Genomic DNA, 13,252 nt, shown 5'->3' on the forward strand with positions numbered 1-13,252 from the left:
CAACTACTACTAATAATGATAATAATACTAATTATTATTATCATTGTCATTACTATTATTATTATTAGCAGTGGTAGTGTAGTAGTCTTGTTAAAAGCAGTGTGCTGTTGTCATTGTGTGTTTAAATTGTGATCTGCTCAGGGATCCCAGCTGAAAAATAGCTCTCAATTTACATAAAATTATTTATGTTAAATTTTGTCAGAAATAAATCTTATCAAATAAAAGTTACATTTGACATGACATTTGCTGAAGAGATTTTAAATTTAGCTGTTTGTGATTTTGGAAATGTATTAATAACCTACAGGGGGAGTTATAAGGCAGTAAGAAAAACAGCAATGATCCACAAGAGATACACATTTTACCTGTGGGAGAAGAAGAAGTAAATTCATCTGAAATTACAGAGATTGTTTTGTATGGTATATATGATATTACACATTTTGGCCCCAGTTTCCTGCCTTTTTCCATTTCAAACATGTTTATTTTTTCATCTGATTCACACAACTCACCATTGCTTCTGTTTTGTAAGAAAAACATACATATTTTTTATCATATATGTACATCCCTAAATGACGTTTTCTGTGAAGGCAATTAACATCTTTGGTGTTTTTCCTTTTTTATGTGTTCCCAAAACATCAGGGTAAGCTCCATAAGCAGCTGCCGACAGGTTTAAACTATTGCAGCTTTGACACATTTTAGCTGAAATATGAGTCACTTTGCAAGTTAGGAAGGTTTATAAAATGCTTTTACTCTTCGTCCTAAATGAAGAACCAACCTTTTGCCACAACCTTTGTCCAGTTCACACTGATTTCCTCCTCTGATGTTTTGATGAGTTAAGGCTCTAGTCAGGTGTGTGTGTCTTTATCAAACAGACTGATTCGTTAGGCTCATTCAAGACCAGCTTTTCACAATAAGGGACACCTTAATGAAATAAACCTATGAGAGTTGACAGAATGAATACACAAAATCATAACTGCACTTTCTTTACTGAATGATTTGAACCACTTCTGTGACAGAATTCTCTGACACATCTTTAACTTTTTTAGGTTAAGCATACATTCAGGTGGTTGCTCCACATTTGCCAGTATTTACAAAAAGTTTAAGGTTACTTCCAGTAACTTCCAGACAAAAAGACAAGTTCTCTTCCAACTAAAGTATCTGGATTGTTTATGAAGAGGAGACTCACACACAAGTTAGAGTTAAAAAAAAATGCACTTCATACTGAAATAACCAAACGTGTTTCACAACTTTTGTCCAGTTTGAACTCACATCCAAGCTCTGATCAGGTCTGATTGTTTTCATGAATAGTTTGTTACACTCATTCAAGTCAGGCTTTTCACAATAAAAGATGCCTTTGGGGGTGTGAGAAGGAAAATACAACACATACAAATAAGACTTGAACTCACAACATTCAGAATATGGAGCAGATACTCTTTTACCACCTGCACCTCATCCCCTCTTCAGTCTAGTTTGTATTTAAGCCCAAGTTTTCAGTTCAGTGTCCGCTGGATCCTTGTTTTGGTCATGTGGTTTTCTGTTTGCTGTTTCCATGCTTCGACCTGGAATCAAGACTTATCAGATTCAAGTCATTTGCCTTCTCCTACATTTAGTGTCCACCTGCTCCAAATCTCATAACACAATGAATGCATTCTTGTCAAACTCAGTTGTAATTTGTAGTTGTAAACTGCACAAATGTTCTTCCATGGCTGATGCTACATCATATCACCAAGTTTTATGAAAATCACGGCAGTAGTTCTTTCCATAATCTTGCTGAGAAATAATTAACCAAATGAACCGAAAACAGCTTCCTTGGTGGAGGTTAATATGCTAAAAATGCCAACGCACTAACATGCATTAAAAAAACAAAAGTTTAATCAGAGATGTGCTAAAATGGCCTCCCAACTAAGTAACTATAGTTTCTTCTAGCCGCACATTTTGGACAAACATATCTTTTTTTTTGCCCTATGAGTGTTAAAAATCTAACATTGGCAAAGTTCTTAATTTTCTATACTTCCAACTTTTTTTTCAGCTGTGGCTGATATGTAACTATAGACTCAGGCTACTCTTGTTAGTAAATTAGCAAAATGTGCATGAACTCCGGCATTGGCCCTTAATCACCTGTAATAGAGCCTTTTACTTCAGTATGACAGAAGAATAAGCTCCGTACTACGATGTAGCTTTAATTACATCACACAGCGAGCAGCACCTCCAGTTCAAACAGGCCACACTCGTCCTGTCAGCTGCACGGCTCTGACATCAGCTGAGCCTCGGCTGCTGCGACACACCGCAGCTTCAAAGCTGCTGCTCGTCTGGCTCACGCCAAAACCAGTTACAGTGGTGCAGAACAGATCACCGCCACACAAAGGAAGCTTTGCTTTAATGTTATCAGAGACTGATCCACGTCTGTACTGAGCTGTAATGATGCTGTATTTCCCTGCCTGTCTGACAATGGCCTTATGGCTTTTATAAACGGACCCTAATACAACTATACACCATTAGAGAGCCACTTTTATTGCATTTCCAGGCCTAGAGAAGCCCATTCATCTTCAGCGAGATGGATTGCTCTTGTTTTTTTGTCATCATCAAGATGGATGAGTTTATGTTTCCCTCTGGCATTGAAGGGTTGGTAAACGGTGCCTGTGTAGAGATGAGCATCTCTGAGCAGAATCAGGAGGGCACAAAACATAGAATGCATTTATCTGTTTTGTTTAAATAGAACCAAAAACACCCATATCCAAAAAAGGGGATTGATTTTTATCTGTTTCTGTTACAATTATTTTTTCATGATGAATTTTTAAATTTAATTTTATTTTTTCATTTTTTTATTTATTTGCTGCTGTATCTGAGGACCTATTGTGAAAATTTTTCGGCTCAAACTATTAATTTCCTGCATTCTGGTGATTTTTTTTAATCAATTTATTTTTTTTTTTTGGCAACAATTTGTGCCTTTTCAGCATTATTGGTGTAAATGGTTTTGGTCGAAATTGCACAGCTTATATTTTTTTATGGTTGCATTATTGCATCAAATGGAAAGATGTTGATATCTTGTGTATTATTTTTGTAAACGTTCAAACCTAATTCAACTTGACATATTTGTTATCACTGAAGTTTTTTCCGCTGCATAATTTGGTGACCTTACAGATGAGATTTTTATTAATTTGAGTAAATAACTAATAAAGACAAGGACATAACATCCTCATCTTCAGTCCACGCTATGATAGTGAAAGTGTTTCCAGTCTGTGTAACGCTCCCTCAGACATCTGAGGACACACTGACAGTTATGGCATCCAGCTCTTTATCCGCAGCAGTAAGCAGCAGCTCCGACCATAAACCTGTTATCAGGACCAAAGCAGCCAGTTTGGACATTCTTCTTTTCAGTCTTTGTGTTGTTGACTGTGTTTTGTTTATTTGAAACTGAGTTGTAAAAGATGTTCTGAGCAAGGCTTCACCATCATCACCATCATCATCACCATCACCATGATCATCTCCATCACCCCCACCACCACCCCCACCACCCCCACCACCCCTCATCCCTGCCCATGCACCCCCCAGCCACCCAAAACCCTAAATCTAAATGGGGGGCTTTGATGTGGCTGGATGGTGCCTGTTGTTATTGTTTGTATCAGGGCTTATCACTGCTGACCCCCCCACCTTACCCCCACCCTGATTCCTGACTACACACACATGCACACACACACCTCTTTGTGCATCATAAAGGCTGTTTAAGGTAGGGGTGTGACTTTAGCGCTTCTTTTGGTTGTTATTACATCTGCTAATAAAAATACAGACTTGTCTTTTCATTCTAAAGCTGATCTTTTCTTCTTTTTTTCTTCCCCTCTTCTCCTATACAGCCAGACTCTCCCTGATAAGGATGATGGATGGGGCAGAACTCTGGCTCCAGCCAAGCCCAGCAGCTTCCTGGGAGCTGAGAGATACTGAGGGGATAGCGGAGGAGAGGTGGAAAAAAAGAAGAAAAGATCAGCGGTGGAGTGATTGATGGAGGCGGTTGTTTGCCCCAAAAGACTGCCAAATAAAATAAGATAATAAAGGCTGTGTCACTCCACTTGTTGCAGATCATAGCTGTAGGTAAGGTGAAAGCAACTGGTGGGACTGACTGAATTTTCAGTGGGACAAACCAAACATGGCTTCAGTTTTTTTTTTTTTTTTACTATATCCTGGGGAGGGTTTAACCCTATGGAACCTGCAGCAACATCACTTTTCTTGTGCTGCTTTAAGATTCCTTTCACAAGTTTGTAAACCTTGGAAACCTGAGGGGAAAAAAGGCAATGAACAGAAAACAGACAATGAGCACTTTGGTAATAAGTGTTTCCCAATTGCAAGAAATCAGTAGATTTAGAAAATAACTAAAAGCTGGGGAAAATGTCTACGGAAAAAGGCAAAAAGCAGAGGAAAAACTATATAATCATCACAGTATCTCTTTCTAGTTTGTGTCTCTTTTTGGTTATTTTTTCCATTTCTGTTGTTATTTTTGTTGCCTTTGCAGCTCCTTCACATCTCTCTGTGGTGTTTTTGTGTCTTTGTTTGGTCACTTGGTTGGCATTGCTGAGTGGCATTTTGTAGGTAAAAGCCAAGGGGCATGTCTCGCACTTCGGGCCCCTGAAAGGAAACTAAAGCAGTCATGTGTGAATCAAAAAAAACAAAACAAAAATGGCTGACACTTAGGAATCAGCTCTCCTATAGGCGACATGCTCTCAGTCATACATGTATGCCTGATGGAAGTCTCTGACTTAAATAATGTATATATTTATACTTACTGCTGGTTTGAACACTATGACAGAGAATTAGAGCCACTGTGAGGGGAAAAAATGAAATTTTGACAAAAGAGTTCAAATGTTTGGGGACAAACATTTGAACTAGTTTTATTTCAGCATCCTAAAATCTCAGCTAGTGAAACTGTATTAACATATTATGAGACAATGGGCCCCTGGGCACAGAAATGCAGAAGGACACACAGACTTTGTTGTGGTTTGCCCTGTTTTTATTATTGTATAATTTATCTTTAGATAGATATTTATTTGTCCTTTTGAAATTCGTTGTGTGCTGTACAGCAATCATCAGATAGACAACTTTCATAACACTAACAACAACACCAAAAGAAAAAAAACATCTGCACATTAAAGAGTTTTGCGTTCTTTATGCATATTTTCTGGTTTTGTCTCTTTTTAAAACCATTTTGTGTCTGTTTGTCTTTTTGTAGTCATGTTATCACAATTCCCGTGAGTAATTCTGAGTCTCTCTTGAGTCTCTTTGTGGTCAGTATGTGTCATTTTGAGTGACATTTTGCAGGTGACGGTCAGTGGGGCCCCTGACGCTTTGGGCCCCTAGGTTTGTGCCGGGTAAGGCCTGTTTGATAATCCAGACATGGTGAAACTTTTAACTTCAGTCCATCTACCTTTCTCATTTGATGCAAATGCTCTCACCTGTTTTGATAAAAACATAATAGAATATTATGACTTTTTGTCTGGTGCAGAAGTGTCTATTTGAGTGAATTTCTATCAGTTAACATTGCTCTTTCTTCACTAGTCAAATCATAAATCCACGCAGGCAACACATGAAAATAAAGTCTTAATGTACAGTCTCAAAAAGCCTCTTTTGCTCCCAGGACACAAAGGGCAGAGGTGATGGCTCCCCCTCTCTACTGCACGTCACTGCACCTCATTAAAAACACAATTTTAATGCTTTACATTCTCTAGAGCTGCTTATTCATCTGAATATTTCTTTAATCTAACTGAGACTTTCCCTATGGGTCATTAAGTCAGGCTTCAATATGTGAAAATAGATAAAAGATTCTTAAATTCAACATTATTTGTCTCATCAGCAGTGTCTTCCCTTTTTTTTGTGTATAAATGATGTTTTGTTTACTGTGACCTACAGAAGCACCATTAGGTCACAGCCCTTGTTTGTGGAAAATTCAGCTGTATCTCTTACTGTAACTGTGGCGTGTGACCTCCCTGCCACACAGCGCCTTCCTGCTGGAAAACTGCGATTACGTTAATGATTTGTTTGGGTTTCAGGAAGACAGAGGGGGAAAGTCAAGCAAATATATTGTTAAATGAAAAGCCTAATCCGTGTTTATATCCCTGGCAAAGACAGGCATTTGCTTTCATTATGAATCAGACAAGATAATGTTTCCCACAGACAGACTTTGTTAAAATGAATTTCAACCAATTTTCTTCAGCTTTATCTGTGCCGCCAGGATCAAGGGTGCAAAGTCTGTGAGTTTAAAGACGTGTTGACCTGCTGTTGTATCTTGGCATGATCAGAAACATCGCCGAGGATGGTGGCCAGGAGGCTGGCAACTGCAACCTTAAACAAAATCTGTTTTAAAGAGTGTGTCCTCTTTTGTATGACTTTAACCCTTTAAAACCTTAGCAAAGTGGCTTGATTTCTTTAAAAACATGGCAGGAAGGCAATGAGCATTGAAAGAAAAAATGACCCAAAAATGATCAAGAAATTAGTAAAAATTCCAAGAAAATTACCCCAAAATTGGTTTAAAAAAAAGATAAAATAAAAATATTAATAAATAAATAAAATGACTTGGAAAAAGCACTTTGAAAATCTAATTATTTGTAACATAATTTCAAATATGTCAATGATAATTATAAAGATAGGTTTTTTTTCCCTCGCTTTTTCTTCCCTAAACATTTTTCCCTAGCTTTTTAAAAAGTAATTTTCTAAATCTACAAATTTCTTGCAATTTGAGAAACATTTCTTGCCAAGTTGCCTTTTTTCCCATGTTGTTGAAAGAAATTGCAAGTGGCATTTGAAAGCAGCCAAAGAATAGTGATGTCGATCCAGATTTCAAAGAGTTAAATTCTTTCCATACAAACGTCTGCTCTGTCATACTTCTGATACACCCAGAGATACAGCCAAGGGACAACTTTTATTTCCCAGAATTCCTCCATTCCCCCATAAGGTGTGCGCTCACAGCTCACGGTGATGATTTAGGGGTGTTTATTCCCATTCGCTTAAACATTTACTTTTCAGCAGGTGAAGCTGAGAAGACAAATGTTTCTCTGCGGGGTTCAACCTCTGGAGGATTTAACACCACCTCTCCCCTCTCCACACAACTGACATTTACAAGATGAGCAACTTATGATGGCACCCGAGGAATCATGGGATACATATGAGTGGTCGGCTGGCTGTAAAGCGTCCGAGGGCATGCGTGTATGTTTTGTACTCACGGAAGTACACTGCGTTTCGGTGTGATTGCTACATCGCGTCTGGGAGGCGTCTCCATTTTTCATTGCAGCACATTGTTTTGATCCAGTTCCTCTTTTTAATGACCCATAATCTTTTACTGTAAAACGGTTGGAAGGAGATCCAAAGGCCCCTGCTGAGTGACTTATTATCAGTTTATGCATGAGGATGGAGAGTAAATAAATGAACATATCTCTGCACGCCCTGAGCTTTCACCTTCTAATGTTCTTTTTCAAAAATTCTTCACTCTCCTTCTTGGCTGTTTTATTGCTTCATTCGTCCCTATTTTAAATTGTTCCCCTTGTGTGTCTCTCCCCCCTTTCCTCTCGTTTTGTTCCACTCCACCTCCTGCGTTAAGCCTTGATAATACGCAACACCTTGAGCTTTTTAAGAGGCTGCAGTTTTGGAGAAACTATTCCAGAAACACTGCTGGATGTTAAGTACAGAGGTGTGTTTCTGGGTGAGGGGACACTCGCCTTTCTGCAACAAGTTAGGATGAGGACATGGGGGTTACTGGAGGGGACAGGGTCTTAAGTAGAGCCAGGTCAGGGTCAAAACTGTAATTGAGACTGAGTGATTGTTTTAAATCACTTGTAATATCTGAGGTTTTGGTTTAATGAAGTAAAAAGTAAAGTTGATATTTTCAGTTACAGAAATCTGAAATAATTTCCAGTTTTTAATTCATGTTGTGGGTGTAGGGTGTGTGTGTGTGTGTGTGTGTGTGTGTGTGTGTGTGTGTGTGTGTGTGTGTGTGTGTTTGGGGGTTGGGGTCCCTCTAATGGGAGGTTTAGCTGAGACACATTAAGACATGGAGGAAAAGGGTCGAGTATGATTAGTGACCACCTTAATGGTATAATGTCGCCTCTATTTCAGGTTTCCTGGAAACAGAGGGTTTGTGTGTGTGTGTGTGTGTGTGTGTGTGTGTGTGTGTGTGTGAGTGCATGCATATCCAGGGGGAATACATACATGGACAAGAAAATGTTTGCTTACCAACTCCTAGCTCCAAATCATACATACCTTTTAAAATTTCGTATGCTGTATGAAAATGAATGGCTCTTTTTTTTTTTTTTTTTGTAGCTGTGCAAATTTCTGTTTGGTGAAATAAGTTGCTTTTAAGGGTTATGGTTATTTAGGTAACTTTATGTTTGTTTCATGAAAAGAAAAAGAGGAAATCAATAGTATTCATGCCAGCAGCTCTATGAGACTGTCATGCTTATTGTGAGGAAAACAAAAATTTAAGATGGACAAACTTGTGACCCAAAGTTGGTAAAGTAAATGTAAAAACGATTCGTGTTGTGCACATTCACACTTCACAACAACTTACCCTATGTACACTAAACCTTCAATCAATGGTTGCATATGAGTATTTTCTTTAAAATATGCTCTTAAAGACATAAGACAGAAGAGCTGCCTGCTGACTCAGTTTCCCAGTTGGATATACTGGAGACACATCATTTTTACGGTTTGCAGATAATATGGTTAAGAGTGGTTTGGACAATCAGACTACAGTCCTTTCTAAGTGCATCTTGAGGGCATTTTCAGCCATACTGGTAAGATATATCTCATTACACTCCAATCAAAAGGTCAATATTGGACCCATAATTGACGAAGTGATGTATTACCCAACCCTTCCACCTTAACTATCAGTGCCACGTTTTCTGTGTGTGTGTGTGTGTGTGTGTGTGTGTGTGTGTGTGTGTGTGTGTGAACAGTGACAGACATGGCGTCCACTGACAGCCTGGCTCGGTCTTATCTGCACAGCAGGAGTGACGTTAGAGAACCAGGAGGGGGGTTGGTGGGAGGAGAGGGGAGAGATAGAGAGGAAGGGCTATGTGTGATTTTGCTTTCTCTCCAACACACACTTGTTATAGTAGGTTGGTTTCCATTAATCCTCAAATTGAAATTTGAAACACATCAATTTAGGGAAAAAAACTCCAGTTTTTACGCTCCTATGAGGTGGTATTTCAGGCAATTCAAAAAAGCCACATTACACAAAACTGCAGTGGAAACACTTTCGCTTTTGTAAGTCACATGATGCTATGGCTATGCACTTGTTCATAGAAACTGGCTCCATCAGGCATGATGCAGCAGGCGCTAAAAGACGTGTTATTGCATTGCATAACTCTTCAAAAGTTAAGTTTGGAATCCACTATTCCTCTGTGAAATCATGGACTATAACCTCCCAGAAATGCCTCAAAATTGGCTGCTCCCTCATTTGCCTTAGGTTGATCTTATAGAAACCATACATTTTCCACTTTGGTTAAAGGGTATTTATTATGCTTTCGCTCATTTTGGGTCAATGAGTTAGGTTAATGATGTTATAGTGTTGGATTTTTACATTAAACATGGCCTCAAAATATAAGGTATGTTAAAGCAAAAACCTAACGCTTTAGGACGTTTAGAATACTTTGGCGACATATCAGCTTGTTCAGGATTTCTTGAATGGTCATCTGCTCCAGGCAAACTTCTGCAAGTATTTGCATGCTAATGTCAGATAAACATGTTTTCTTGGTTGCCAAGATATTACCATCTACCCATTTCAGATCAGATTCCTGCTGGAACGGTCCGGTTGTGTAGTTTTGGTTTAGAAGCATTTATTGTACACAAGACTCCCACATGAAAGTGCAGGGTTATTTTGACCTACCCACTGCCTCTCCTAACCACCCTACAGATGCCCCCGGGCTCCTTGCTTGTGCATTGTCACAAACTTACACTAAAAGCACTGTCAAAGTGACAGTATTTTTCAAGTTTAGAATGACAACAGGCTGGACTGACTTCACTTCAAGTCCATCCACCACCCAAACTTCCACACCCTTATTTCTGTCTTTCTACATGCACACCACATCCCTCCAAGGTTACCTGGCTGTATGATTGTTCATGTCATGTAGTGTTGCTACACCTTTTGCTCCCAATTTTACTAACGTTCATTATCAAGCCAGTTGGACACAAACAACAGGAAAAAAAAGTCAACCACAAAAAAATTAAAAAAAAAACAAAACATGAAGGCCCTTGTCACCTGTTTACTTTTTGCCTTTTCATCAAATATGTCACTAATTAAAAAAGAAAAATGTTGTCCTCATGGTTACGAGGACAATAGTTAAAGTGAATACCAGGAGAGAGCAGAGATGATGGAGAGGCTGAATGGGATGAGGGTTAGAAGAGGTGATTTCGGACGGAGAGATGACAAGGGCTGAAGGGAGAAGGAGGGGCCAGAGTGAGGAGAGAGGATGAGGTAGGAAAGTCGTGGGAAAGAGATGAGAGAGTGACAGAGGAAAAGAGTGATGAGAGAGAGGGAGAAATTTCACTACTCTGTACATGTGTGACCTCTGTAAGTCTTTACATGTGACCGGGTAGAAGTACAACAACATGTCGTGCCCTTCCCTTCTGCACACTGTCGAACTACATACAATGGCTGAAATCAGAGGATAGGAAGCACAGGCCATGTATCACACTGTGTTCATTCATCAATTATTTCTGTGTTGAGATGCCTTTCACAAACATTTATACCTTAAAACCTCAGCAAATTGGTTTGCCTTCTTTCAAAAAGAATGTGAGCAACCTCACAAGAAATGTCCCACAAACTGCAAGAAGTTAGTAGATTTAGAGAATTAAAAAAGTATATTTCTAATGACAGCATTATTAGAATTTTTAAGCACTCTTTTTAGTTTTTTTTTTCTTGTTTTTCTGGTTTGTTTGGTTCTTTGGGTTTTGGGGGTTGTGTGTTTGGGGGTGGGTGTGGGGTGGGGGGGGGGGGGGTTGTTTGTTTGTCTTTTTTTTACTTTATCATTGTTTGTGTGTTTATTGGTTTATTTGTTTCAGGATGGTGGGTGGGTTTGGCTAATTTTCTGGTAATTTTCTGTTACTTTTAACTTGTTTCTTTGCTAATTTGGGGGGTAATTTCTTCTTAAGTTGCTCTTTGTCTTCTTCCCATGTTTTTGAAAGATATCAAGCCAATTCACCCAGGTTTCAAAAGGGTTAACTGTTTGTTTGGGCTTTGTCAGCTCCTTTCCTGCAGGTGTGTGTAATTGGTGGGCAGGCCATTCACTCAGGCTGACTGGCAGCACCTGGGCCCAGTGCTCCCAGGCACCACTTAAGTCACCACCTAAGTCCTTTATAGGGTGACTTTATACATGTGCTTTGTTTGACTCCTTTGCCATTTTTTTCACAACACCTGCACACCAAACTGCCCACACGTCTGTTCACTGATACTGCTGACTTTACTGAAGTCCACATTTCTTCCTTTTAATAATGTCAGTTTATTCAACTATACTTTTTTCTGTTTCCTCTTTCATTTGCCAGTGTTTTATTCAGTTTTGAACATTTACTGAGCTGTTTGCTGCACAATATATCATTGTCATGGACTGGATCCATGATGATACCGTGTTCTTGTTTAGAGGAAATCATTAGACATAAAGGAGTGAGATGTCAGGACCAAAAAGAGTTGTGAAAGAATAAGAAAAACAGTGAGTCAAGACAAGCTCAGAGAGAGATAAGTCAGAAGGAAAAAAACCTCTGCTGTCATGGCTCAGAGCCATTTTCCCAAAAAAAAGTCATTGGCAAAAAAAAAGACCAAATTAATGGATGTATTCATCTTTTTGGGAAAGCAAAAATCTGAATTGGGAAATCTCAGAAAGAGAGACAGACAATTACACCCCTGAACTTCTGAAAAACTGATTCATTAAGACAGATATCACAAAGGTAGAATGTAAAATAAATTCCTGATTAGATCTCATCCATGACACACAGTAGCCAAATTAATCAGAGCTCACATTTTCATGCCAAGCCAAGCTCATTAAAGTGTGCAGAGGAAGTCTGTTAATAGACTGAGTTGAACCCAAGTGCAAGCCGCAGAGAGCCGCAGCAGCCACTTGTTTCTGTTTATTTCAGCTTCGTGCTGTTAGTCTGATGGGACAGACATCAAAGAGGACATGGACATCTGAGAAAGATTGTTTTGGGTTTTTCTTTCATTTTTCTTTGTTTCTTTTTAGTTTTTTCTTCACTCTATCTCTGTGACTTGGGGAACATGGAAGCCGTGTGACCCTGGATGATTTATCAAGACATTTTTTTTCTCTCTCTCCTGTTAAAGTAAATGACCGGTATGTAGAGAGACTCTGGAGAGTCCACAGCCCCCGTTGTGGGCTATTAGGCCTCCCTCCGCCTCCCCCTGTGGAGAGAGGAAGATAAGGGAAAATTGAAAATGAAGAGTAAAGAGAGAGAGAGAGAGAGAGAGAGAGAGAGAGAGAGAGAGAGAGAGAGATCACTGCATCCACAGGCAGACCTCTTGTTCTCCTCCACTATCTCTCTCTCTCCCTCCCTCCTTTGAGCTTGATTAGCCGCCAAGCTTAAGAGGCTTGTTATCAACCTTGGAGACGATGGAAGTTCATCGGCCACAGGCCTTGACTGATGGAGACGGGGATGGAGGCTTTTTCTTAGCGTGTGTGTGTGTGTGTGTGTGTGTAGGAAGTGGCGTATATCTTTTTGACTGATGTGGAGTCACGGTAGAATGCGGTCAGTTCATTCGTATCCGGAGCCATGGGGACTCCAACATGTCTGCTGGCTGGTTCTCATTCGGTCCCATGACTCGTCTGAGTGCTGCACACGAGTCCGTTCTTTGCTCAGAATAATCTGTAAATACAGAATTTGAGACATCTTTAGCATGTGAGTCAGATATGGCAAAGAAAGTTCTCAACAAACAAACTTTCAACTTTCAGCCTACAAGAGCCCACTCATTGAATTTCCCCTTGGGGATCAATTAAGTGTTATTTTATCTTATCTCAACCATAGGAGGTCAGGTAAAGCCATCCATTCTAAAACAACAAGTCCTTAAACTACCGATTAGGTTATTTCAGTGCCTTCCACAACAATGTTTAAAATAAGTGTGTTTTGATCCAGCAACACAATAGTTTGCAAGGTTTTACACAACTAAAGCTAAATAACTAAAGGGAACTCCACTGATTCTGCACACTAAAGTCCATTTACTAGTCCTCTAGAGTACTGTACTGTATATATTTAGAAAGCTGTTTTAAAGCCTTTT

The sequence above is a fragment of the Plectropomus leopardus genome, chromosome 13, assembly GCF_008729295.1.
Source record: "Plectropomus leopardus isolate mb chromosome 13, YSFRI_Pleo_2.0, whole genome shotgun sequence".
In the NCBI taxonomy this organism is placed as follows: Eukaryota; Metazoa; Chordata; class Actinopteri; order Perciformes; family Serranidae; genus Plectropomus; species Plectropomus leopardus.